This window comes from Condylostylus longicornis, unplaced genomic scaffold (genome assembly GCF_029603195.1).
Source record: "Condylostylus longicornis isolate FDR11 unplaced genomic scaffold, ASM2960319v2 ptg000055l, whole genome shotgun sequence".
In the NCBI taxonomy this organism is placed as follows: Eukaryota; Metazoa; Arthropoda; class Insecta; order Diptera; family Dolichopodidae; genus Condylostylus; species Condylostylus longicornis.
In genome coordinates this window covers 14173645-14201619 of record NW_026578024.1, presented here as the reverse complement: position 1 = coordinate 14201619, position 27975 = coordinate 14173645, and the positions used below count along the sequence as shown (strand labels likewise).

General features: G+C 23.8%; 1 long non-coding RNA gene across 1 annotated transcript; it reads right to left on the bottom strand.

Annotated features, from left to right (window-relative positions):
* Positions 1-260: 260 nt before the first annotated feature.
* Positions 261-27254, bottom strand: LOC129611758 (uncharacterized). The gene is made up of 2 exons (XR_008697186.1): positions 26022-27254; positions 261-416 (listed from the first exon to the last, which is right to left on the bottom strand). It is a non-coding gene; the product is annotated as an uncharacterized LOC129611758 (long non-coding RNA).
* Between the last annotated feature and the right edge of the window lie 721 nt (positions 27255-27975).

The following is a 27975-nucleotide window of genomic DNA, read 5'->3' as shown; positions in this document are numbered from 1 at the left end:
AAATTTTTTTCTTTTTATTAATTTGTAACTTTTATTTTTTTTATAAAATAGAGAGAGAGAAAAAAAAATATTTAATTTTTTTTTTTTTCACGCAAAGGAGTTTTTTTCCCTTCGTTTCTTATTTTTTCTTACAAATTTATTTCCGTTATGGTTAATTCTTTTAATTAATATTATAATTTTCTTTAAAATTTTTTTTTTATTTGCCCGAAATGTAATTAATAATTTTAGACATATTTTCTTCTTTTTAATTTTATTTTAAATTTAGTTTTTTTTACATAAATTTGGAATGTTTTCAATAAGGTATTTTAAGATCGTAATTTGCTTATTTAAATTTAATATCGTAAAATAATTTTGTTTTGTTCAATTATTTTTTAAGAAATTTATATTTTGTATTTAATTTTATGCATTTTATTAACCTGTAAATGAAAAAAAAATATTAAGAATTTAGAATTTTATTATAAAAGCAAAAAGTATTTTATATTTATTTAAAAAAAATAATTTAAATTTAATATATGCGCTTGTACTAAACATTTTCGTCATTAACACACCATACGTGTATTTTCATAAAATAATTCTAAAGAGATTTTTAAGCTATACATCTCTGCTGGAGTCTGATACTTTTATGGGAACTATTTCTGTTCTCTATAACAATACGATCTCGTGCGAGCATTCAATACTCATTTGTGTCTATAATAAAAACAAAGCTCTGGGCCAACCTGCGGTTATATAGTTCTTTTCGTTTTCAAATGAGTATGTCCACAACGGGAGGGCTTTGGACAGCCGGTGCAGAAGAAAAAATAATGAATGAATTAATATACGTACATACATATGTATCGGAAATGTGGAGTCTACAATGTTTCATTCTTCACATTTATTACACGCTACCTTCTGTCGGATTCTTACCCGATTTAATTGTCAATTGAAACAATATTTAATCTTGAACAAAGGCCTTCGATGTTAAGATGCAGTATACTTATAATTTAAAAAACGAAGGAGGTCACATTTGAGGAAAATTTTTAAAAATTCAAACCTAAGTCATAATTATTCCAAAATCTTTATGCTTATAGAATTAATTTTAAACTTTTTTAAATTTAATATTAATTTAAAACTTTATTTATAAATTTATAAAATATTAGCCTTAATCTAGAATTATTTTCCTACCATTTTTACTTATGAAATCTTTTTATTTAGAAAATTATAAAAAAAACTCCAACTAAGTATTTCAGTTTTAAATGCAAATTAATTTGCCATTTTGCAATAAAAAATTCAATAAAAGAAAAAAAAATCAATTTGAAAAAATCCAATATTCTTGGGAATTTATACAGAATAAAAATTAGGAAATAACACACATACATTTGTACTACATACATTCATAATTTAGACTCTACATCCATATGCATATGTACATATGTATATTTATATCTAGCTTCTCTGTTATTTTTTATTTGGTAATTTTAAATGTACAAGTCGTAAAATGCCGCATGAATTTTTATGATATACAGGCTCTAAGGGAATAATTATATTGCACTTTAAAAGTATATGTAAGTATAAGAAGCATAAGATTTCTTTAATTTTAAAAATTTGATTAAAAACAAAATTACTCTAATTTATTAAATATTTTTGTGCATAAATTTAAAATATTGAATTTGTAAAGAAAAGAATCTCGGGACAACAAAAATTTTATGCAAAAAACTTTGTTTATTAAGAAAATTTATATTAATATTTTTATTATATTTTTTTATTCCTTGGAAAAGAGAATGTCCTCTGTAGAGATTTGATTTAGAAGAAAGAGTTTTAGAATTTAATATTATTAGTTATTCTCTTTTTACAACATGTTATCTGATTGCGGTAGCGATATCATCATAGTATTGTGATCGTAAGTAGTTTGAAATTAAATAGAATTTACCTCGAGTAATTATATTTCTTATAATGGAAACTTAACACATTATACAATTCCATATGCATCTAGAGTTTTCTACAGAATAAGATTGTTATACTTAAGTTTTTAGAACTCAAATAAATAATTTGCATTTTTCATTTTATTTATGCCATATTCAATGAATTGAGAAACATGCACATTTGTAAGATTCTATCTCAAATCACATTTCTATTGAATTCGAAGCATATTTGTTGCAATTTGGATGCAATCCTTTCAATTAAATAATAAATAATTAGCTTGTTCCCTCACAATTTACATGTATATATTGATAACTGTATTAGATAAAAGATACTTCCTTTTGGCACTTCCACGTCGTAATTTAAGTACAGAAAACTTATGCCAGATAATAAAAATTAAATTTTTTAAGAAAGTAATTCGAAAATTTTCCTATTTACTTATGGTGCACGCATTTGTTGAAATTAGAAAAAGTTATATATAATTTTTGAATTATAAATAATTTTTGACATTTTTTGATTGTATTCGGAAGTACCACCAAGAAAATTCGGAAATACACTTAAGTTTGTAATTATAGAAAAATAGTTATTCCGCTTATGTGTACTGAATATCGCTTATAACATGGCCATAATAGTGTTATATAAAAATTGTGAATATCAAAAATTCTCTAACAGTTATTTAATTAGCAGTAAATTTAATAATTTAATACTATAATTTTCATTAAATACTAAATCTAAGTTACTAAATTGAAAATAATCTTTAAAAATCAATTGTGAATGCTTAAATTTTATCACAAAAATATATAATTATTATTTATAAGAAAATTGGTCAAGATTTTAAAAGTAGCTATTAGGAATTTTCATAAACGCAATATATTGCATACTTATCGGGTTACATAAATGTTGCGAATCAATACTATACAATATTATATGAATACTTGGTGTAATTAAATCATCTGTACTGTACTGTTTTTACACAAATTTCAAAAATATGTGATATATATGCCTATACACACATGCAATATACTGCTTTCTTAATAAAAGCACAAAGTATTAAAACTATTATACAAAGAAAATTTAGAATCAATATTATTGTTATACATGCATTTATACAACTAGTTAATTATAATAAAAATTAATTTGAATTCTATAACAATAATAAAATTTAAATTTCGAAATAATTAATTAATTAAAGGGCAAAATTTAAAAAATAAAACAATCGAAAACTGACACAGATTTTTGCGCTGCATTAATTTATACAATAAACAAATTAATTAATAACGAATTTCATTCACAATATTCCGTTTTTTTTAATATTTCGTATACTTATACTTAATATTAGAAAGTATAAACGTGTTATATAATAAATTTTTATTTTATTTTATTCTTATTTATTTTGTAATCAAAAACTCGTTTAGAAGCATGAACACCATTAAGAATTTTAAAATTCAGATGAGATATTGATAAATAAAAAAATATAAAAGAATTTCTTTAAGCGATTTTATTTTATCTTTAAAAGTAAGTATAATAAAAAGTAATAAATCGATTAAACCGTAATAAGTGTTATATTAATATCAATACTAACTTTGGTAAGTATGCATGTATACTGTAATATAACGAGCATATTATATTCACGTATGTGTTCCCGTTAAAAAGTATTATACATTTTCGGAATTTCTTTGTTTATAAAACTTTTAATGGTATTTAATTATAAAATTGGTACTGGTATCCATAATTTTTATATTTTTTGAAATTTTCAGATTTTTTGGGTTTTATTTTCAATATGAAGTGTGTTTGAGATGAATAAGGGTAATATTACTTTTTTTATTCTAAATTTTCTACAAAAAAAAATATTTAGGGTGTATAATTTGATAAAAAGACTAGAAGCGAGAAATTTGGAAAACGCGTAGGGCGCCGAACAAGTCCAAACCGCACCTGGTTAACTGCAAATAAATAAACTTTAACAAAAAATATTGTGATAATAATTAAAACGACAACTTATTATCGTATTTATTATCGTGATTTATTTTAAAATAGGCTCAAATTTTGGATGCGTAGTATTATTGTCCGAAAATAACTTTAAAATATTTTTTTTTTCTCAGAAAATCAACACCAAATTTCACAGCAATAAGACGTATTTAACAAATTCTAGACATTTTTAACAATTGAAATAAAAAATTTCAACAATTTCCAAATTTTAGTAACTAAGTGAAAAATTTATGGAAAGATGTGAAATATCAAACGATTATAACATTATGTCAAGAATGCAAAATAAATAATGTTGTGGATGGCACTCATTGATTATAAGTGTGATGGGTTTTTCTGTAACGAATGGCAACAATAGTCCAAACGAATGTAAAATGCATACTAAAAAGTCGCATGCACGGGCCAATTGATGATATCCAGATTAAAGATGAAATGATAGTTATTGCCAGAGCCAGTTATGTTAACAATAAATGAATATTTAAATCCAAAAATATTAATTTAAATATTTTTTTCTAAAAATCATTATAGGAATACAAATTAGCCTTTATGGTACAATTGAGTCATGATAATCCACAGAATACGATTAATTAAACCTTAATTCAAATATTTCAAGTATTAAGTAATAAAAATTAAATTGAGTAAGTATATAAGCATATTAAATTTCATTTACACTTTTGCTTTCTTTCTACAATCACAATACAAAATTTTATTTTCAAAATTACGTCACATACATAGTTAATAATTAAATATTTTTAGTTATTAGCCACATATGTTATTAGCATTTTTAATTTTTAAAATGGCCTATAGTTTCAAATTACATTTCTTTCATTTTCATTTCTCTACGTATACATTTTTAGAATTACTTTGTATTATTAGAAACATTGTATAAATTAACAGAATTAAATGAAAAAATCTCATCATATTTTGTTTAAGTCCTTCAAAATACAACGTACCAGTTAATAATTATTACGATATAAAAAAAATAAGTAAGTATAAAGGTAAATAAATAATAAGTATTTTGTTTTAGGAAATTGTCCTTTGGTTTTCATTTTATTTTCGGAATTAATTATAATAAATGTATAAATAAAAATATTATTCAATGCATTTACGTGGAGGTTATTAGTTTATACATGGTGAAATTTCCGAAAAACTTAAAGTTTGTTGCTGTGTTCTGCGATTAGAATCGAACGTCCTTTAAATTTTGACAAATTCCATTTTGAATTTCGATGGCGTGCACGACTCCCTTTATTACAATGTCGCAACAATATGTGCTACGCATAAATCCGAATCAGAACTAAGTATAATATGTAAACACGAATGTAATATCATAAAATACCATTTTATTGCATACTTTTAGGATGAGAAAAAAAATTATTATACAACTACTCTGATATGGAAGCATAATATACCATTATTTCTCTGCTTTTATAGAAATTTCACAAAGCTAAAATTTCGGAAAAAAACGACGAACATCACAATTTTAACTTTGAGAAGTTGCATTATAATGGCAGAGAAAAAAACTTTGTTCGGTCAAAATTTCAGGCAATTTCTACAAAGTTAATCTCAACATCAAAATGACCATGGATAACTTGCAGAATACGAAAATTGTTTCTGATTTTGATGGAAAAACTTGAAAACTACATTCGTTTAAAGAGACAAAACTTGGGTAGATTGGGAGAAGATTGGAAAATTTTTTTATATAGAGAGATGTCAAATAATATTAATCAATCGTCTATACTTGAGTAGTATTTTAGTTAATGTTATTTAAAAACTGATTTATTACTTGAAAAAAAAACATGTTCACTTCAAATAAGTTTAAAATTCATAACTCACAATTTCTATTAAAATAAAGGCACTATTTAATAATTTTTTATATTAGTCAAACACACAAGCTCTAACAAACTTAATGAAATTTTAATTTTTGAACACGCATTCAATTACTTAAATGCTTTTTGTTAATTTCTTTTCAGTTAATTTAATTATATTTAATTATAGAGAAACAGAAGCATTGAAATTTCCAGGTGTCATAAACTCTTCATACGTTGTTGAGAAAACAAATTACAATAATTATAAAAATTATAATTGCTACATAGTGCAATTTACTTTTCAAATAAATTTAACTTAAATTTTTTATTTATTTTATTAAGTATACTAATTGCATGGCCAAGCACTTTGCCTAATTATTGGTTTTTCATATTGTGATAGTCAAGGTATTTTAATGAAATCTATACGCATATAGCTTTAAATATTGATCTATTAAATTGTCAAAACTACATAAGTACGAGTAATTTATATGTGTAGATCAAAATCCATAACTCAACTAAAAAAATCTTTGTAAAAATGTTAAAATATAAAGGAAAAGTTTTCATGGCAAAAAAATTAATTAAGAAATTTCGCTGCAAATTTCGAATATTTTGAAATTGAGAGCGGCTCTTAAACAAAACAGCATGAATTTTGTTTAACAACCGGAGTTAAAATTTAAATTTTAGGTATGATAACTCACACAATTGACTTTGCCAAATATTTTGTTTTCCTATATTTTTATTTTGAATTTTTTCAAACAATGTCAAATAATTTATCATGTTTTCGCTTGATTTCTTCTTGTGCTGTAGGATTTTAAATATTTATACATCACAACACATTTCTTTTCTATAATCCTTTTAATTTAAATTAAAAGCTACTAACAATTTCAGATTCACAAGTTCAATATTTTGGACTCAGTACGAAATTTTACAGCTTAGAAAGTTTACATATTTGGTTTATTGAGTTAAAACTAATTTTTCTTCCTTTAAAGAAAACAATTTTTACAACAATAAATGCACATAATCATAAATTTTTATATACAGTTAGAGTTTTTAGAAAATAATTTTAGGGTTGGCAGGAAGGGAGTTTAAGGGTAATTTGAGGACGGCTAGAATCGGATTGGAAAAATTCTATCCGAGGAGTACTTACATATTACAGCTTTGAAGCTTTTGAAATTAAAACAAAGTTGTCTTCGGATTTTTTTTTTTCATTTGATAAATCTACATTAAACAATATGCCGATAATTTAACTTAATGGAAATTTCTTCATGCAAATTATTAGTGTAATAAGCACATTACTTATTAATTTCACAACTGTGATGTTGTATTAGTAAAATTCATAATATAATATGCCGATAATTGGTGCCAGTCTTAATGTTTTCAAATAATAGTTGCTCAAACACAAAATTTTAAATTGGAAAACTGAAAATTTTTTAAAAATCGCTAATCACCTAAAAAAAGTGCACTATTTTTTTTCTTGATGGGCTACATCATCATTTACAACTTTGCTATATATACAACTTTCGTGCCACAACCGCCGTGTTGTAGGCAAATAATTTGTGTAAGTAACTTTTTCAATAATGACTAATTAAATTATATTTATTATTAAAAATCAAATCTTTATTTCTATTTTTCTATAGTACATTCGTCTTTTTCACAGTTACTGGGAAATTAGATTACTACTAAGAGTCCGAGCTCATCCTCTCCTATCTTTTTCCTAAAATAAACTTGTACGAATCACCTACCGAGAACTGTAACACTCCCCTCCCCCGTATGAACCTCCCCCTTATAATTAATATGAGTTTTTATATTTAAAAATTTTGCTAAGTGTGCCGAATATTATGCTGTAATATAGTATAATATGCTAAAATGAAGAATTACTTAATAAGTATATCGTATAGGAATAGGAAATAACAAATTATATTTTTTACTTACTGACTTATTGTTCACAAAAAATTTACAATAATAAAAATAATAGTTTTTATATTTAACTATGTATGTATGTATGTATGTATATGTGATTGTATACTTAATATAATTACATCTAGTTTAAATGCAAAATTCTACAATTAAAGTGCTTTTTTTTTTTGTGCATACAGAATTTCTAAAATATTTTATGGTGTGAATATGCTACTATCTTATAATTATATGAATAGTAATTTCCGGTGTTATAATTAATTTTAATCATAAAAAAAATCTTGTAAGTATATCAGAAGAGAGTGGAAGGGAGAGATAGAGAGAGATAGATAAATGCATAGTTAATTTGTAAAATAACTATGTATAGTTATAGGTTGAAGTGTCTATCTATAAATAAATATGTTGAGCTGTACACAATATTGTTAACATAATTGTATGAAAGCATAATTACATACATTACTGATATCGATATGTATGTTATGCTATATAGACCTTATAAATACATGCATATGTTTATGTACAAATGTTAAATTTAAATAAAGTAAAAATAATATGTTTTTATTTTGTTCGTTTATTGTGTTTTTGTTTGTGTTGTTGTATTGTATTGAAAAACATAAATTTTTATGTTTTTTTCATGTTTTCATTTTGTTAATTACTTTTTTTTTTCAAATAATTATTACATGCATGAGACTTACTTTATGCACTACACACTATAAAAAAAAAAATTAGAAATACAATAATGGCAATAAAAATTTTTCAATAAAGTCATAATAATTTGATTGGTAACAAGAAATCACTGCTGTAGCTTTTAATTTACCCATTTCTTTAGATATTAGGTAAAGATACAGTATCAATCAAGTTTAGGTATATTAATAACATTTCGGCAAAATAAAGATTGAATTGTTAAGAATTCGAAATTTGAATTCGAATATAATATAAGAGTGCAAAATTTAAAGTAGAAATTTGAAGTATAGTCAAATTTTGCCTGTTTTACCATTGGATTATTTAATTTACACCTAGTTTTCTATTTTAATATAAAATTGAAGACTTTTCGTGTTCTTATTGTTGAATCTTCCGTCTGATAATGTTAAATTAATTAAATTTAGTCTACCTCTTCCCCGCGGAGGGAAAGCATGAAAATTATAAACTAAGTTCGATTTTTTAAATTATGTAACATCCAGAGATCAATGAGATTACCTTACAATTCGAAAGCTAAATTATTTTTTTTAGGCTAGGTTTTTTTTCGTCATTATATATTTTAAATTGCAGCTTTAGAAAACAATATCGTAATTAATGTGTAATTAATGATTTGAACCAACAAATAAAAAAGTACGAGAAACTTGCTCAAAATTGAAATCTTCGAATGCGTTACCTAAAACGTTGTTTCAAATAATTTATATTAAATTATCTAAGTATGTATGTATGTTTTGGAAAGTGTTCTTTTAGTTATATTTATTTTAAGTTAAAGAAGACTTTTTTATAGTATAATTTTTGTTGAATAATTCTCAGAGAAATCCAATAAATGGAATTTATTAAATTGAAAATAAAATTGTATTTTGTTTCCATTTCAATTCGAATTATTCAAGTGTTGCCTCAGTTTTTTCATGAGATTTGGAAAATTTTCATGCCTATAACAATATTATTAAATTTTTTTGACCAGTAGTGTACTTCTCCGTATTTTTTTTTTCGTTTTTGCTAAGGTATAAGGAATATAGTATCTTTCACTTTAAAAACTACAACAAAAGATTTTATTCATTTCAAAGTTATGGATGTTGGAATTTTTGTTTTTCTATTTCTTTTTTTTTTTTTGCATATAGTGTATAGTTATGTAAGTTGTACATGCAATTGAAATCTAGTTGATTTAGAGAATAAGTAAGTAACATATCATTTTCAATTTAACTACTAGAAATTATATATAATTTTCAAAGTTTATGTCTTTGAACTTTAGAATAACATTGTATATACTGGCAAGTAGGGGTCTAAAATATTTCTAACATATTTATGGAATAATTAATGTAGGGAATTTTTTTCATTTTTTTTTTTTATTTGCCATTTAAAAAACACAAAAATAAATTCCCTTTTATTGTTGGAATAAGAAAATTTAAAAAAAAATTACATTTATACAATTATTAAGTTAAAAGTAAATTCCTCTTGAAGTATTGAACTCAATCATTACTTTTGAGAAAAGTTCTGTAACAGAAAATCATAGGTGCTTCGTATTATACAAATATGCAAATAATTATAGTAGAAAATGAATATCTTATTTGAAAGTACCTTATACTTATATAGGCATTTACGTTTACTATACAAATAGAAGAAGTTAGGAACTAAAATGAATATAATTGTAAAAAAAAAATAGAAAAGAAGTGAAAAATAAAAAATATAATTGAAATGGAAAACGCAGTAAACGTTTTAAATTTATTTAGAAATCAGTTTTTACTACCATTTTTGTTTTCCTAACTATTCACTTATTAAGTATAAAAGTAGGTATAGTTGCAGCAGCCTTTATCTTATTCACTTTGAAATGAAAATTAGAAAACTGAAAAAAATCTTTTAAAAATTACTAGACTAAAAGTATTGCAAATTATAATTTTCCTATACATGTACGTATATATACATATATATACACAATAACTTATACATTTTAAAGTTATAGGCGTAATAATACTGAAATTCTACATTTAAAATACATAGTAATTTTACAGGAATTTTAAGATTATTTCAGGCAATTTCAAGGAAAATTTACAATTAAAACTGCTACTCAATTATTACATAATAATTTTATAATGAAAGCTGTAATGGACAGGTGCTGGAATCAGAACTGCAATTGACAATTACAAGTTTTTTATATTATTAATTGTGTATATCAATTGTACAGGTGTTCAAATTTGGATTGTTTTTGAGTAGCATAGTAGCTATATATATGTATGTACACATATGCATAATATAATACGATATAATTTTCATAAATTGTACTGCTGGTTTTCTAAAATAAAAATTGTATACATATCTCGTAAATTTCTTCCGGAATTGCAAGCTCCAAAGTTAAATAAAGTAAAATAAAGATTTAAAAATTTTTTGAAATGGAATCTTAATTACATTTGACTGAGTACTTAAGTATAGCATATTTTTTAATTGGCTTTTCGCAATTTTTCAAAAAAATTTTGAAAAAAAAATTGCTTATTGGTTTTTCTCTCTGTCCGTTCGTTAGTGGACCCGTTTACAAAATTTCTACATCCTTGAAAATATAAATCTGAAATTTTTTATTTACGTAGATCTTTGCTAGATACTTGTTTCCGTAGAAGAAAATTTTTATTTATTTCCCTCCCTCCCCATCCTCTCTAAAAGTTATGACCCCTAAAAACGCTAGAAACACCATTTTTTTTCATTTGTTTACTGTAGCGAAACCAATAAGAATTTTTGAAATTTTGCGATTTTGAATTCCGTTTTTTTTCGGATTTTTCCAAATTGACATCGTTTTTCTTGTAAACCCATGGCCGTAGGTGTTTAAAATTTTAGCACCTTTCAGATACTAATAAAAATTGTTCATTTCGTTAAAAAAAAGTTTTTTCAACCTTCTTCCCCACTCAAGTTATCGCTTCTCAAAATTTGAAAAATTTGAATTTGTGGCACCTTATATTTCCGAAACTGCAAGCTTTTCCAGATTTTTAAAATGCAGAAAGCTAACGGTAAATGTCATGCCGTTAACAAATATAATTTTTTTTCTTAACTCACGAAATTAACACTTGAATTCAAGCATTATGTTAAAGCCTTTTTCAAATTTTTTTTACCAAATCCTAAGTATATGCAATCCTTGTAATAGTTTGCAGCAGTATGTAGCACTTTTCCATGTGAATAGTGCTACATTACAAACCATTGGTTTTACTACTATTACTACTAAAACAGCTGATGATTGGACAATCCAAATAATTCCGCATTGCATATTGTGTTATTCTAGAGATGGCAAGATGTTAGGACTAACTAATTTAATAAAATTAAATGAAATTTTTATATCGTTATCATTCTTTCTTATATAAGTACATATATGTATATGTTTATTTGTAAATATATTTTAATAGTTAACAGTTAACTTTTATAACTATGTATATATACAAAAAAAAAAATAAAAATTATAAAAAATTTATATGATCACAAATACACACAAAAATGTAGTTTAAAACCAAATTTAAACACATTAATAAAAAATAATGAGCACCTTTCCATTATAGTATTGCGGTCAGGTTTTTAATTTCGTGTATAGCTATACAAGTGACAACTATATGACTTATACTTAAAAGAACATCATATATAGTGGCAACTGAAGAGACTTTAATTTTTGAAAATAATCTCATTGAGAAATTATTATACCCATACGAACGTATGTTCGAAGGGTATACTAAATTTGCCTTACCGTTTGTAACGCTAAGAAATAACGGTCTGAGATATAGACTCAAGTGTATGTTTTTGATCAGCGTCAAATTCTGAGTTGATTTAGCTTTGTCTGTCCGTCCATCCGTCCGTTCGTCCGAACGATAACTCAAAAACTAATTGAGCTAAGTCCACCAAATTTTCACAAATGATTTATTGTAGTAAGTGCCAGAACCCTATTTAAATTGGACATGATCGGGGTACCGGTTTGGATAGCTGCCATACAACTTCAAAATTTATTTGTCTATATCTCAGAAATTATAAAAGCTGTGGTATTGAAATTTCACACAAACGAATATATTAGTAGCGCCAATATGTTTGATAAAAATCGTTGAAATTGCTTGGCTCCTTCTGGTAGCTGTCGTACAACTTCCAAAGTTATTTGGCTATATCTCAGAAACTATAAAAGCTGTGGTATTGAAATTTCACATAAGCAAATATATTAGTAGGGCCGATGTGCTTGATAAAATTCGTTAAAATTTCTTGGCTCCTTCTGGTAGCTGCCATACAACTTCAACAGTAGTTTGGCACACAGTATTTTGAAAAACACATTGTACTGAAATTTTGTATAAATTAATATGGTAAAACGGCAACTTAAAGTCATAGTCTGTCCCATGGTCAGTTATGGCATCTTTATTCGCATATATGATAACAAATTCGTACGGGTATCACAGAGTTGATAAGGTCAACTCTATTTTTTCTCGTTTTTGTTTTATTTTTCCATTATATTTATTTTTATACTGCGTAGCTACATACTATAGGTTTTAAAACCTTATAGCGCCACAAATGTGTTTCGGAAATGAATAAAATTCTCATATCATTTCGAATTAAAAATTATTATATTGTGATTATTGTCATATACTTATTATATTGAATATCAAATTATACTTATCAACACCTTTTTGCTTTGCTCTGGTCAGTTAACAAAATACAAAAAGAAAAAAAAAGTTAGCTTTTTAAAACAACAACGTCAAGAAGCGTGCAAAAGCGCGACGAGATTCTCTTATTACCGTGTTGTCTTCTTTAAATTTTGTATCTTTATACATATTATATATGTTTGTACATACGTACTTACATGAATTTTTATTTTCTTTCCAAATAAGAATAATGAATCTGAATTGTTGTTATCCAATAATCTTAATTTATAAATAATATTTAAAAATTACAAATAACTTCTGTAAGTAAAAATTATTTTTAGAGTAGCACGTTGAACGTTTAAAATAAATTTTCAATTTGGATGTGCTCCTTTTAAAGACAATTTATAATATTTCGAATTATTTCGAAGTAGTTCGTAAAAAATACGTGTAAGACTTATGTAAAAATGGAAATTCTCTTTTGTGTTTAGGAGTAAAACATAAGCTCTAACTAAATTTAAATGTGTAATTTTAGAATATAACAGCAATTCACAGTATTAAATATACTTTATCAATTGTCCCCACAGACTGGTGTAGTTGGGATTATTTACGTTTGATGATTTTTTATATAAGTACTCTCAAAAATAAGGCTTAATAATTATTAAATTACTTTAATGAATTTTAATTTAAATAAAGTTAGGTCAAACCAATTGTTTGGAATATAGCACTTGTCCTTTCAACTGCTTTTAAAAACTATCTATGTACTATATTACAAAAATACGTAAATATTTAAAAAATTGCATACATTTAGGAACAAACAAAAAAAACTTAAAGAGTCGTTAACATAATCCTCGTATTTAAGATTTAATTGTGTGAATGAAGAAAAATAATTTATTTTTTAATAATTTTATAATCTGCAGTCTGAAAGAAAAGCGATATCAAAAATTTGGAAATAACGGATTTTAGATAACGGTAAATCTTAACAGCCATTTTGTTTTTATAAAGTTCAAATATGGTATGTCGCGGTGGAAGAAGCCAGCTATTACTTTTCTGCGTTAGCAAAATTTGAAAAATGCTTATGGTTTCGCTACAATAGATAGTTAAAAAATGGCAATTTTATAGTTTTCGGAAGACTATAACTTTTAGAGGGGGGAGATAGGTAAAAATTGTACGGAAAAAAAATGCTTATATAAAAGTTTTGTAATCGGGTTCACGTACGAACTGACGGATTGACACTAATAAGCATTTTTTTCAAAAATTTTTTGGAAAAGTTAATTTTTATGTTTGCGACATATTGCGTTTTTTGTAAATTTTATTTAATTTCACTACATTACTTATACGTTATTTATCATAGTGAAATTATTCAACTGTAATTCATTTTGCTATCACAAGCTGTTTATCTGTTTCACATTTATGAGTTATGAATTTTTAATTATTAGTTCAGAATTAAGTTGTTTCAACTGGTTTTACAAAGTATACAATAAATGTTTAATACGTAAATTGTTACTAAATAATTATGTAAACCTCATAGTATTATACGATAACCCTAGTCAATGGTTTAATTTTAACACAAAAATCTATTAAGTAAATAATTTTTATTAAAACAATAACTATAAACTTTTTTATTATTAAATGGTGTTAAGTATTAATCGTATAATTTTTGAAATGTCTTATATATGCTAATATTTTTGCTGATATTAGACACCCTCTTTGTTTAAAAAAAAAAATGCAAGATTCAATTCGTTACGTATCAGACGTATATATTTATAAATATAAGGAATAGTATATATTATACTTATTTGAACATAGTTATAAATACAGTCATAATTGTAATCCAAGATAAATCTTTTTCATCTCAGTAAGATGTTCTTAATTTGTGTTTAAGCATGATCTTAACGCTTTATAATTTTAATTTGAAGTTAAGTAAGTATTTATATGTTAACAGTAAATCATCTCTAAATCGAAATTGGATACATATTCATATATATATACACGGGCAACTTTAAGATTACAGTAATAAACAAGGTAATAGTAATAGTACACATTTCAGCTTATAAGGTGTAAAATTGTTGATCTCTGTACGAATTACATAATATCTTATCACTGCTATTTTGTGTTCCTTAGAATAGTTTAAAATATAACTTGAATGTTATGAAAATATGTTTAATATATGTGTATGTACATACTTATATGAATGTAACAATTCACTATCTGGACAAGTATACTTAAATGCTTGTATATGGTATTATTGATGTTATAATGCAGCACGATTCAAATATTGACTCACTTGCATATTAGAAGAATTTGTTAAAAATTATCGGTTTAAAACCTTTTAACTTAATATAATTACAATAAATTAAAGTAAATTAATAAAATTACTTGTTTTGCTATTTGAAATTGCTGTGTATAACAGTTTTATTAACTAAATATATATAACAATATTAATCTTATTAAATGAGAAAATAAAGTACACTTAGTAAAATGACATTTTGTTTTTTAAATATCAAATGTGACGTACGCATACACACAATAAAATTATGTTAAAGCGAAAATTGATACCTATAAGTTACTCTTATATCATTTTACCTACTTGCATAAATTTTTAATTTTCGTTTGGTTTTATAATTGGTTGTTATTATAATAATACAACAATAAATTTAAGTATAGAGGAGATTATGAAATTGTAAGACATACAATTTAATATGGCAAATTCAAAAATTTTGTAAAATTATAATTTTAGACATACATATATGGTTTTTAGCGAATTTGGCGAAAAATATGTACAGTGCACAGAATTCGGGTGGCCGAAATACTATACTAAATTAATTAAGGCTAGATTAATATAATGTACTACATTCAACAAAAAGTATAAGTACCTACATATGTTAATGATTTTTTAGACGTGCTTACTCGAAATTTGTAGTATAATATAATTTGTACTCGTATTAGAGAATTTATGTTTTACCTAACCATGCATTTATTTATTTTTTATATATGTATGCACTTAACACATTTTAATCTTGAGCTACTTAGTTTTTGACAGGTACTTATATATGTATATGTATATGTACATATATCTTCATGACATCTCCGCAATTAATATTTACATTTCTTTTATTTATTTAAGAGACTACTCCTTTACAGCATTGTTTGTTTAACCTTCAACATAATTTATTGATAACAATAAATTTATAGTAAAAATGTTGAAATATTTATGTATGTTTTATGTGAATAAAAAAAAATATGAAATAGTCAAAATATGATTAAAAATATTAAAGAACATTTTTGTGTACCTGCCATGCCATACAAAATTCTAAAGAATAAATCTCAAGAAAAAATCTCAAGAGAATAAGTAAATTTCTTTTACAATTAATATTATCGAAATGTTACAGTTAATGTTCTTGTATTCAAATTGGTACGAGAGCAGACGAAACACAAAACAACCTTACTTATATTTTCGATAGAAGATTACATAACAGAATTGACGGAAGCTTAAATAGAAAGAGTTAGCATTAAAAGAATTAAAAAAATATACATGTTTCATTTCAAGTGAACACCAAAATTATTCTAAGTATGGATAGAAGATGTACGTATAGTTGAGAGTATACGCAGTAGACATATTATAAACATATTACTAATAGAAAAAATTGATAGTATTAGGTCTTTTAAAAGACATTTTTGATCTTTTGTGATCCTATCATTAATGTTGTATTAGACGTATTTAAGTATACAGGCTCAATGTTGCATCCATGCTCAATATTTACCATCGGCAAAACACAGGGGACCTTTTTTTGCTTCTGTAGTTCTTTGAGGAGCAAGTTGGTGGAGGAAAATTTTTGTCGGATTTTGTAGTTTGTGAGGTGTTCTTAATACAGGCACTACTAAGAGATGGTGTGGACACAGTTTTTCATAATTTTTCTGACAACAACAAAAAAATAAGCAGAAAGTTGGAATTAAGAGTCGTCAGTAACAAAAGGGAAATATCTAAATTTAAAGTAATTTGTAAGCCGCTCGATTTATCATGAATGATACATTGTTAAACTAGCCGACGCCATATAACAAAAATGTAACTGTGTGGTATATTATCGAAAATTTTGGTACTAAGGGATAGACTGCCAACTTAATGTCTTTAAAACAAAAAATCAAATGAGAATTCGAACTTTCATTGTAACAATTATTGTAGTAATTTGTATATGAAATAAAATAATAGAAATGCTTACTACCTTATAAAACATGCACATGCATATATACATCCATAAATACATGACAATATTTTAAATAACATCAATAAGAAAAAAAAAAATATGGAGAAATATAGAATTTTTTTACCTGCGATTTTCAAAGAAAATAAAATAAACAAAACGTTTTAATCGTCTTTAATTTTTACTTTACTTGTCCTCCTTTTTCTCTTTCTTTTGATTTTATATTTATATATAAGTATATAAATATATTTATAAATTTTTACGGTATATTTAACTATTTTTAAAATAAATCGAACTCATAAGTAAGTTTGTATGTAAGTGTATGAATAATCGTTTTGTTTCTTCTCATTCTTAAAATTTGATTTTTTTGTTTTACTTACTCTTTGCTTGTTCTTGAATTCAACGATTTCAATAATAATTATAAAGCTATTTATTTACTATATTGCAAGTACATATATACTGTACATATACTTATAAGTGTACAATAATATAATACATGCTTTATGTATTAAAAAATTTATATTTTAATTTTAATGTCAATGTATACGTTAAATACATAGTTAAAATTTTCAATGTAGTTGTAAATTAGTTTACAGTGAGAACCTTTATACTTGATATATAATAAGTATGTATAACAAAAATCTGTAGTAATATTATCATTATTTTTGCACAATATGTACATATGTATGTACTTATAGAATTTTTTTTTTTTTCATAAATCTTTATTCAACAACAATATTTCCAATATTTTTTATGTTGGCCCGTTTATAAAAAGAAGAGAAAATAAATGCCAAAATATAATTACAACATGGCCATAATATGTATATATATGTATAAGAAGTACAATGATTATAACAACAACAACAACGGTAATAAGGAATAGATAGATTTTTTTTTAAATAAACGAAATTATATTTTGTGAAATATTTCAATGAAATTCAGGGCTTTGTACGCAAATATTTTGAGGGCCACAATTAATTGTTTTTATTAATTTGCATACATAAGTATGTTAATAGGGATTTCAAGGGATTATGGAGAAAAACCTCTATCAAACCCTCTATCTTTTACAAAATTCATAATGACTACTGTAGAAATTTTTACTGCATTATCTTAAAAATAAAACATCGTTCATATTAATTTACAATCTACATCTTTGTAAAGAGCAATAATGAAATAGTATTACTGATTTTTTCCCAAATTATTACATTTTTATAAGGGGGATTTCCCCAATAATCCTTCGATTTTCTTTGTAGACATTATTGAACACCATTAATTAACAAATTTAATAGTTAATTGATTTATTACAATCGGATGCACAATATTTACCGAAATTGTTTGTACCATTTTAATGGGTTTTAAATACTGCAGAATGCTTGAAATACTACAACAAATGATTATTAATTGAAATCTTTGATTGAATCATATTCAGGATAGCTAAATCTAAGGTCATAATGCGTTATGATTGACTTAGCGAAATATAGCGAAATTGTTATACAAAATTGAAAATTAAATCAACTGTATTGTTTTGCTTTTATACGCCAACAGACTGTCAAAAATATGTTGTATATGTGTATGTATCACATTATTGTCTTGCTACTTTGCGTGTATGAAAATCTTTTATATATTTTAATTTAATCACAACCATTTATTGATGTCTTAAAGGTATTAGCCACTCAAGAACTTAAATCTTCATTTATTTCCTCCATGAATGTTCAGTTTATTCTTAATTCTCATTGTGCTCACAAATTTTTAATATTCTAAATCTTATACGAAGTTGTAAAACTGAATTATGTTTAAGTGTACATATTATATCGAAAACTTTAAGAACAACAACTTAATTAAAAATCCGTTTTACTAAATTTTATAAGTAAAAGTATGTACACTGTAAAATTATTATAGAAGACAAGTAGAGCATTATACGAGTATACATACATATATGTACACTTGAGCGTATAATGGTGTGAAGTAATTTAGTTTTTATTGAGTAATTGTCATAACCGTAGAATAAATAAATAACTAGTGTAAATTGTAATTTAATCTAAAGGTACTTTGACAATAATCATACCTTTTATGCGTAGAGGACGTAAGCTGGGATAAAATGCATAAAATTTTCCCATTCAAATAAATTTTATTAAAGATAACAGATTAATTATTGCTTTTAATTATTATTCTTATAAATTCTTAAAACTATAAAGATATCTTAATTGACATTAATTTAGAAGATATAAAATAACAATATGTGAGGGTAAATTTAACATACTTATATGTAAATGCATACACATAGGAAACATTAATATTTTCTTATTAAATATGCATTTATGTATGTAGCATAAGTATTTTAAAAGCAATTATATACTTGAATTATTTTTTACCATTGAAATAGAAAGCGAACATAATGTTATACTTAATTATAACAATTCTTTTTTTTTTAATTTTTATGTTTATATAATAATATTTTAACCACAATTTTGACACGTCAGTGAATATAACAATATTTAAAAATTTTAAAACCGTCTTGTCTTATTTTATTTTGCGGTTCAAAATTATTGATGTTCTTGTGGTGAATACACATACATATATATATATATATGTATATATGCATTTATATAAATATACAATAAATTTCATGCAAAAATATTATTTTTCTTTAAAACCTAAGAAACTAATTCAATATTCCTTAAAACACAAAAAAAAATATTTATAAAATAATTTGAAAATTTAATATATGTATAAAGGTATGTGCATAATAACCGTCTAGCCCATTTGGCTTAAAAAAATAGGTTATGGCGTTTCAATTCACAAGTATTTTGAAAATAAATATGTAAAATTATTTTCAATAATTTTATATCATAACAATGTTAAGTGTGACCGATAATGTCAAATGCCGGTCGATAACAATTATGTACATGTGACAACTTTTGTATACAACTTTTGCATGCAAACGGTTGAAAATTTCTTATTAGCAATAAATTTTGCTTTGAATCTTTCTAGAACTAAAAAATATGCCAAAAAAATTTGAACAACACTTGTCAATATTGGCATTTATTATTTACACGACATTTGTTTTTCGGCATTATTGGTTACAACGTAAATGTAGACATCTGTTGACAACATTAAGAGTTACAATGCTTTTGTTAACTACAATATCGATTAAGATGTAAAAGAATTTAATGTGAATTTTACATTATCGAATTCATCTTTTTAATATGTAGAGTAAGTTTAGTGAATTTAATGAACTGTGCATAAGATGAGGGTGGGTTGAGAAACTTTGTGAAAACTACATATATGGGACAGAGACGAAAAATTTTGCACATTTTCATAGTTCTATAATACAGAATTTTAACTAATTAATTTAAGTATATTAGTGTTTATGGTAATTAAAGCTCAACTATTGTGAAGTTGAAGAGTAAGTAAATTGAGGAATTTAAAGGCAAGCTAAAAATCAAATGTTTCAATGTAAGTAAACTCTATTCAGCAAATATAATGTAAAATCTATAATATTTTATTTAATAAAAAATTTTTTTAAAACACAATGACCTCTATACCATAAAAAATACAGAGAATATGTTCTTATATAAGTATGTAGACAAATATAGTTAAAATAATTTCCCAACATTTTATAGTTCTGTAAAAAAATTTGAAAAATTAAAATATGCATATGTTTAATTCAACAAAATCTCATATTTTTTTATTTTACTTAACTATACATAGACCAGTGGAAATATTAGAATTTCTTACTTTAGATATATACACGAATGTAAATTATGTAGGTGTATACGTGAATGAATCACAATATTTTGAAAGTGTTGAAAGCTTAAAATATTTATTTAAAATTATTTAAATACAAGTGGGGAAATTTGGAAATGTGCGATTTTTTGTCACGATAATGGTAAATTTTAATTCATAAATAAAATACGAACTATCAAGCAATTTACTTATTACATGAAAATTTGATGAGTTAATTTGAAAATTTCTATATTTTCTATGTTGAAAAAGCAGATTTAAAAAACGCTTGTTTACGGGAAAACTGGTATAACTCAATTTTTGACACATTTTTGAGAAAATCGAAGTTTGGAGTTGTAAACGACAATTTTCGATTTCGAGGTAATAAACATCCACAACTCGATTTCCCATATTTATCTAGGTACTTAGATTATTATAATAGGAATTTGCTTTCACTCATTCAAATAAAAAATTAATTTTTAATTTCTTTTCAATTAAAGTGTTTATCTAACTTAAATATTCTGTTCTAATTACTGTAGTCCGCACCCTCTATATTGTATAAAAGAAAACAATCAATTATTTTTGTCTACATGTTCCACTTAAATTACAAGTTTATGTAAATTTTTCTATGATATGCTCTTTTATTTTAAAAATTAATTATATGAAATTATATACATATACATATACACTTATATATACTTATTTAAAAATTATTTTACAATATAATAATATACGACACATACACATGTATAACAGTAAATACATGTAATTGAAAATAGTAAAAAATTTTAATCGATTATGCTATAAAAAATTAAAACTTCTAATTAAAACTAACAGTGTTGTCAACTAACAATAGAATTGCTGTTTAAATTAAATAAAATTGTCTGCGTATAAATTAATAAAAATTTTCTTACATACTTTATTGTGTATAACAGAAATTTTTTTGTTATTTTATTATTAAATTATTGTAACTAGCAAACAGTTTGGTGATCATTTTAAAGTAATAAATAAGAAATGAAATGATTCAATGAAATTTCGGCTTTAGACAGGAGGTCGGAAATTAATACCGAAATCCTTACTTTTAGTATTTTAAAGTCACAAAAGCCATAAATATACTTACATATATAAGGAAAGAAATTGCGATCGAATTTCTACAATTCTAATTATTTATGAATTAATTAATTTTTCACAATGTTATAAATTCGTTACAGCATTTGCGTCATTCATTACATATTATGTGTGCATACGAATGTAAGTACTCGTATCTTGCGTATGCGTTTTCTGCGTATTAATTTTATTTGTGTTTAACAAATAATGTTACATAAAAGTATTTGAACATTATTATTCATAACAATAATTGTCCGCAAACTTTCTTCTATAAGGCTTTATAAGACTCGAACTATCTGTTCTCTTATTGACTAATCGTTTCTGCTGTTAAGAATTCTTTACAAAAATTCTATTTTAAGACGTTTTTTGCCGATAGTTTTTTTCAATCGTTTTAGTTTTAAAGCTCCTAAAGACCACGATTTCTATCAAATTTAGGTCTTGTATTTTCTCCGTAAATAATTGTAATAATAATTTATTATAATAACATAAAAGCAGTTGTTTGTACTTAAGTATACAGACTTAAAGTAATGTTCTGTTCTGTTATAATACTGATTTATTAGTACTTAAGTATGTACTATCATCAATTACACACAATACTCTCTGTTAGAAAATTTACCCAAGTGGCAAAATATCCAATTGGTTGTTAAGTATTACATTTCTAGTGCACGTTAAATTGTATGTTGTGATTGGATAAATGTCCTGGTCCATAAATATAACAGAAAGAATGAACCCATAAATATAGATACGAGTAAAACTCCTGAATAACCAATTTTAACTGAAAATTAAATTGAAAACTATAGGTACTTGATTTTTTCATTTTTTCATTTTTTCGATTCCGATGGACGATGGACGTAAGTATGCGCTTGAATGCGTAATACACATGCATATACATATGTGTACATTGAAACAATTATTATTTATTTTTATTTTTAAATAAATATAAATTTTAAACAATTAAGCTTTATTGATTGATAATCGAAACTTTTTCAAAATATAAAAACAAAAAAATTACAATAGACTTAAGGAAGAACAATATTAATTTCTTTATTATATATAAATACATACATACATATGTACATTCTTACTTGCACAACAACGTTCAATTACTATACTTATTATTTAGTTGGCCCTCGATCTTGTATTGCAATAAAATAACCCTGAACTTTTTACTTTCAATATTAAATAGAAATTATACTTACATAATATGTATGTACATATGTATAAAGGGAGAATTTTATATCTTTTCCTTATACAATATACAATCACACATACGTAACTCAGTACGTACACAAGTAATACGTAAAACAACTATAAAGGGAAAATAAAATAAAAATACCAAAATAAAAACAAAAAATCATTGTAAACAAAATCAAATAAATTAGAATAAAGAGAAAAGGAATAAAATTGAAAAGAAAACAAATTGTTTTTTATATTAGAAAAAAAAATAAGTAAATCAGGTATTAAAATTTATTTAGCCAAAACTTTTATGTAAATACGCGAACAGACAATAAGTCTCCATTTTATTACATAAAAAAAAAATAATTAAAGTAGCGTATTACTCGTACATTAAATAGAAATAAGATTCCATTAATTTTTACTTACATACGTAGGGCCTGTACAAAGGAATGCATGAAATTTTGATCTGCCGCTTCATACTTATGTGATTTTTCAAAAAGTGTTATAGAAATTTAATATTGAAATAATTAATATGCAATTATGAGCAACAAAACTTAAAAAATTAAAATTTTTTTATTGTATTTTCATAACATTTGTTTGATAATAGCTGCTGACTAATCTCCTTATTGGGATATCGTCCGTTTTTTACTTGTTACAGGAGTACTATATGGAAGTGGGAGTCTATAGTAAGTCGTAAATAGCGGTGACTTACTGTAGGTTCCAATGATGGCTTGGAAGATAATGTCCTCTTACCCCCATCCGTTTGCCTTGAAATCTACAGAATATACAGAATTTGTAGTAAAAAACAAAATTTTAAAACAAAAATTCAATATAATCTTTGCATTCGAAGATTTTTTTTATTGTCAAAGTAGAATAAAAATATCTCCAAAAATGTAAAACATGGTTCATATATACTATGAACCATGTTTACCAATAAAAAAATCATTTTAAAAAATCTTACTTTCGTCATAAGTAAATGTAATTTTAAGGTTATCAAAAAAAACAAGATGATTTAAGGTTTTTTTACAAAAAAGGAACGTAAACCAACTTTAAATATTGTTTGTTGCGAAAATATGCTATAAATTTGTATAAGTATACCCTTCCATATATGAGGCGATCGGCGCATTAGTGGCCTATCCAAAATTTTTTCCAAAAATAAGTTATTTTGTTTAATAGAGCTGAAATGGCTTAAAGAATTGCTCTATATTTTCAAAATATTTAGTTTATATAATGTCAATTTTGCAAGTAGATCACTAATGCGCTGAGCGCCTATACTTATATTTAGATAATTTATTTTCTTATAAAATATATAATTAAAACATAATTTAGAAAATTCATAAGAGCAATTTGATAATTTTGTGATTGCTTATTAATTTTTTTTCAAAATTATTTGCTCGTTAAATGATAAACTACTCATAATCTGAACAAAAACCGAATTTTGGCAATCATTTTAAATTTACTTATTTGAAAATTTAATTTTATTTTGTACTAAAAAATTATTTAGAAAATATTCTAAAATAAAAATAGTTTCTTATATTAATATTTGAGAAGGTACATAGTGTTTTAGTGAGTTTAGAAGGGGCACTAATCATTCGGTTCTCACCTCTTAATTGTATTCTACATACATGTCCAAATAAAATTAAAAATAAATCATAATACATAACAATTTTCATCTGAAATTTTTACTACAATTTTTTTTTATTCCACCTAGCCTACAGCCATATTATTATTTCTAATATGATTTGAACTTTGTCCTTAATTTAAAAATTATTATCCTTTAAATATTTTTTATCAATGAAATTTTTTTTTTTGAGTGTAACATATGTACATTCGTATATGCATACATATGCATGTAGACAAATATAAAATACGCAAGTACAATATGGTTAAAGTAGGACATTATTATAAACAAACATTGGAAAAACAAGAAAACCTATACTTGGAGTGTATAGCAGATTAAGTACATAATATTATTATTAAGTAGGTATACATACATAGAAATTATGTAGATAAATTTAAAAATTAAAATTAAACCGGAAGAATGAAAATATTTTTGATAATCAATGAAAACAAAAATTTTATTTACCATTAAAAATATTTTGGTTTACTATATTATTAACATACAAATGTACATATACTTTGATTCAATAATAATAAAACATAACAATTTATATATGTAAAAACATACATATATGAACACAAACACACATGTGCTTTATGCATCAAATTATTATTAATGTTTAGTGATTGTCCTTTAAAATTTTTGATATTAACAAAAAAAAAAAATAAACCAAAACAAGAAAAATTTGAATGAATTAAAATTAAAATGAATAAAAAAATTAATTTTTTTTTTTTGTACTTTTGCCGTTTTTCAATCATTTTTGATTCTGTTTCACTATTTTTTGTTATATATACGTAAATATGTACATATGTATGTATGTACAGATTTGTATGTAGCTATGTTATTTTCATTTTTATTTTTCAATTCAATATTTTTTTTATTTTTTTTTTGCATAAATTTTATTTTTTTTTTTATTTCATTTCTATAAAATTTATATTGTATAAGAAAAGAAGTTTGTTTTTATATACACACACACACACACATACACGCAAACACATTTATGTAAACATATTTTTGCTTTTGACATTTTTTCTCAATAAAAAACAATAATAATAAATAAATTATAGAAAATGAAATAAAAAAAAGAAAAACAAAAACTAAAAAGAGAAACACAAATTCGCAAAAAAAAAAATGAATGACACTAAGTAGAAAAAAGAGAATAAATAAATTGCTTCTCTCTATCTATACTTTATTTCCCTTTTTTATCTCACTTACTCACATTTGCAAATTGCAATAATAATAACACAAAAAACAGAAACAAAAAAAAAGTATCTCTCAATATTTTCTCAAAAAACCAAGCAAAAATACATACATTTTGTTGTTGTTGCATTGTTGTTGGTGGTTTTTTTTTTGTTGTTTATTTTTCTTCTCTTGTTCTTTTTTAGGTTTGTTGTTGATTTGTGTTGTTGCTGTTGTTGTTGTTGTTGTTGTGCCTCTTTATATTTTGTTTACAAATTTTATATGTAGTACATGATTTTTTTTTATACGCATACTCAGAAATTCCTACGTAATTTTTTGTTTCCTAGATTTTTTTTTATAATATTATGTTTTCTGAATATTTTTTTTTTTATTTTAAATTTTTATCAAATATAATTTAATTTCATTTTTTTTTTATATTAAACCTTTTTTATTTTTCATATTTTAAATTGCATTTTAAATTTTATTTTATGTAGAAAAAAAAAAAACAAACTATCAAAAACATTAATTAAGCTTCTTTAGAAGAAATGAGATTTTTTTTTTTTTGATCAAAACAATTAAAGATATTGAAAATATGAGAAAAAATAACAAAAAACAGAACAGAAACAGAAAATATTTTTGTTTGTTTTTTTGCAAACTTTTATTTTTTTTTTTATCTTTTTTATTAATTTCACATTTTTTTGCTGCTTATATTTCAGCGCTTTATACCTTCTCTTTTCTTCTCCTTTTCTTTCCGAACTTTTTTTTTTTTACATATTCTTTTGATTTTTTTCTTTTATTTATTTTTCTATATAAAATTTATATTCTATTATCTAATATTTTAACGAGAATTTATTTTTTTAATGTTTTTTATTATTTTTATTATTATTTTTCATTAATTCATTCTTTTTAATAAAAAAAAATTTTTTTTTTTTTGCTTTATTTTTATTGAAATTTTTTTTTTAATTTCTTATTTATTTGAATTTAGTTTTAACATTTTCATAATATATAATATTAAAATACTTATGTATACAAATTATGAATTATTTTCAATTTTGTTGTATTTTTATAAAACTTCTTATGTATTTTCTCATTTTAATAATTTTCCAACCGTAAATATAAACTTTTTTTTTTTATTAATTTTAATTCTTAGTTATAAAATATTTAATTAATAAAAATAAAAAAGAGAAACAGAAAATATTAAATTGAAATTTATTTATTTAATTTTTTTCTCTTTTCTAGAATAGAAACTAAATTAAAAATGAATAATAAGAGTTATGTTTTTTCTTCATTAAAAATTATGGAAAAAAAAAAATCACACACACCGTATTTATACGACATGTACTTTTATAATGTACGACATTTACGTATCAACCACTTTGAAACAACTGAGAATTTTAAATAGAAAAATCATATATATTTGAATACTATTGTAATTTTATATACACACAATATAATTTTTGTTTTTGTTTCTCGAATATCTCACAATATAAAATGTATGAGAAAACGAATGTATGTATTAAATGTATCTGCAAAAATATATACAAAAAAAAAAAAATAAAATAAAATAATTGAAAATTCATATAGAGTAGATGTAGTTATCCTGTTTTAACCTATAAGATATTTTAATGTAAGTAAGGTTATAAAAATAAAAGTTATGAAAAAAAATAAAACATTTTTTTGTGTACCGGCATTATTAGCTGTCTCGTTTTATTTATTTTGTATGCTATGAATTTTTTTCTTGTTTTTTTTTTAATTTTTTTTTTGCTGTGCATGAACACCGGCTTCAATACTTCATATTATTAAATAATATTCTTGATTTATTTTCTCCAATATTTTTGCAATAAAATTTTTACTTTTCCTTTTTTTTTACTCTGAATTCAGAAAAAAGAACAAAAAACTAACAGTACATCCATCTTATTTTATCATATTTAAAAGAGATTTTATTATTATACATAATATCATATGATTGAAAGGAAAACAGAGAGAAAAAAAAAGCGGGGAAATAAGATACAATTTGAAATGTTTATGTATACCTTCATTAAATATAATATAATTTGAGGCACAAAAAAAAAACAAAAAAAGAGAAA